The following is a 2,834-nucleotide window of genomic DNA, read 5'->3' on the forward strand; positions in this document are numbered from 1 at the left end:
TGCTTGAAGCAAAACTTTATAGTTTTTTTGTTCTCTTTTTATGAAAAATATATTTTTTCAATTTTCTTTTCAAATAAAATTTTGCATGTAAAATCTTTGATTTCGCAATATTACGGAGAATAAAAATTGTAATATAGCGTAAGCGTTTTGTACATAAAACTTTAACGCTAGTGAAACATACAGTCAGGGCTCTATTGAAATTCACTGCCAACGTTCTTTTGGACGTTATTTTCTTTGAATCTTCAATAGCAAGAATAATCGTTGGGAGCATTTTAAACACGTAAACGATAAACAGGTTTTACGAAAGGCGCAAAAGTAATATTGATTATTATTGCTTTCGAGTTAGGCTAAGACTCGATAGAGTAAAATACAAATGTATATTTTGCATAGCATATGCTGTAACATTTGTGTCGTACCGTGTCGAATTTAAGCCTAACTAGAAAGCAGTCCATATATATGGTGTAAACTGACTTGCATCGATTTTGCTTTCAAGTGTAGAAAGAAAGAGACCCTATTGGCTAAAACATAGCTCTGTCGTCAATTTTACGGTATCAAAATCTATGTATGCCAATGCACAGTCAAATTATATCTTAAATATTACAGATTTGCGAATTAAGGCACGTTACTTTTGCTGTTTATTGTAATATTAGCAGAATGTTTAAGTTTTACAATTTAAACTTTATGGTTTTGTTGGGTTCCTTGCATACGTTGCAAAATAATCATAATGTATGTCTTACATTAATCTCGTTTATTTGCTGTTTTGGATTAGATTGGAGTAGTTTTGGTTAATCGATAGCTGTAAAATGTTTATTCTTATTACATTGACTTTACCTTTTTATGATAGACGACATTATCATTCTGATACAGCAAAAATTAGAAATCAATTTGATTAGTTATGCTTTAACTTTTTAAAATAAAAGGCAGTTACGTAAATGATTTTACATTTGGTGGGTGTATAAATTTATTGATCAATTCTCACGCCCGACTAATGTCAGCAGTGAATTATCAGTGTTTATAATGCGTTACGACGTTCCATAATCTGATCATTAACACGAATACAGAACAAATATATCTAGAGAAATACCGTTTATATTGTTGAAAGAAGTGCCGATATATCATATAGTACTTATTTTCGATTATAAAATTCGCAATAGACGGTATATGGCAATGGATAAACTAACAGCACAGCATTGAAATGTAGCGTTTCTTTGTACTTATAAACTTAAACGCTCCATTGATTTATCTGTGCTTTAATTAAAGTGCTGACGGTGGTGTATCGTTTTTCTCCAAGTACAATTTGTTTCGATAATTCGTACAAATGAGAATAGCAAACCTTTTGAAACCAATTTCTCCGAATCATTAAAAACATATTTAAGACAATAAAGCAAACGTTTGTTACGATTTTCAAAGTAGGGTTTTGATTGGATAAATTATTAAACTTATTTTAGAATTCGATACAAATTCCTTTTACTTAATATATATGTATAATAATAATAGATAATAGTTTTTGAAAGATAGTGTAGTCTGCTGAGTTTTAACAAGAGAATGAATCCTCGTTGTATTTTTATATTTTTTTCCTTAGGTTGCTTTCAGAGAGATGTAGCCTTTCGTTCAAAGAAACTAAATTATTCATGTTTTTGGTGCAAACACTGCCAGATATTTGTGATTTCAAGAAAACTCCATAATTAATTACGACTGGCTCTTAATAATAGTAATTTATTTATTGCGGATTCAAACTACCAAATGTACCTACATATTGTGATGTTGGAGTGATATTCGTATAACATTTTCTCAACATTTTCTCTTTTTGTTATTATCTATTATAATATCTTTCTATTAGTCCGTGAGGGGCCAATCTGGGTGTGCAGATACCCGTTAGTATTATTACTATAATATTTTATAAGCTAGTAAAATATCTATTACTTTTCTTTTAGTTCATTAAATAGGAGAAAAATATATTTATCTCTTGTTTAATGAGCTATAAAACGAAAGAGATATATATTTTACTGGTTTATAAAATATTATAGAAATAGAACCAATGGATAAAACTCTGTACACCAAGATGGATCTACACGGCGGGTTAAAATTCTCCCTAAAAGTGTCGTTAACTGATTATAGAAGTCATTATGTTCAAAGAGTGTTTATTTGAAATGAGTTACAAACTTGCATTTATCTTGTTAATAATTTTTTTTTATTTAAATGTTTTTGGTAACAAGCATTTAAATCTAAATTCTATTTTGATTAAAATACCGAAAACAAAATTGTTAAAATAATGCAGAATTTATTAATTTTTAAATTCTATGCCTTTGTCAAGTGTGGCAATAGTGCAAATATTTATTTTTTATTCAGATTCTTAGTATTATCTACTAACGCCCACGACATGTTTTTGCACGTGATCTATTTTTATTTATTTATATAATATTCAATTTTTATAATTTGGACGTAAGTTGAAAAGAGAAATTGGTAAACATGAAAATGTTAAATGAATGATACTTCAAGGCATTCTACTGGTGAATTTAATCGCTTTTCTATCTTGTGACACTCTTCCTTTATTGCGATTCTTTATCATTGTACTATCGATCATTAAATACGGGCCATAATCTTGTGCGTAATCGCTCCATTATCAGAACGCAGTTGAACCGGTGTCGACAATTTAGTTGCACCATTGCAGATATGACGCATTGAGTCTGAACGTGTAGATTTTCTCACAATCATTTCGAACGTTTCTGTGTATAAAGGAATACAGCAAATGGTCTGATCATTCGTTTGTTCGTCGCATTGTCCGCACGCTCTTGAATCTAACATTATCTAAAATGGACGGACTTTAGTGTTTG

This window comes from Prorops nasuta, unplaced genomic scaffold, assembly GCF_024137725.1.
Source record: "Prorops nasuta isolate Cenicafe-Biocafe unplaced genomic scaffold, Cenicafe_Pnas_1.2 PNAS00003, whole genome shotgun sequence".
NCBI classification, from domain to species: Eukaryota; Metazoa; Arthropoda; class Insecta; order Hymenoptera; family Bethylidae; genus Prorops; species Prorops nasuta.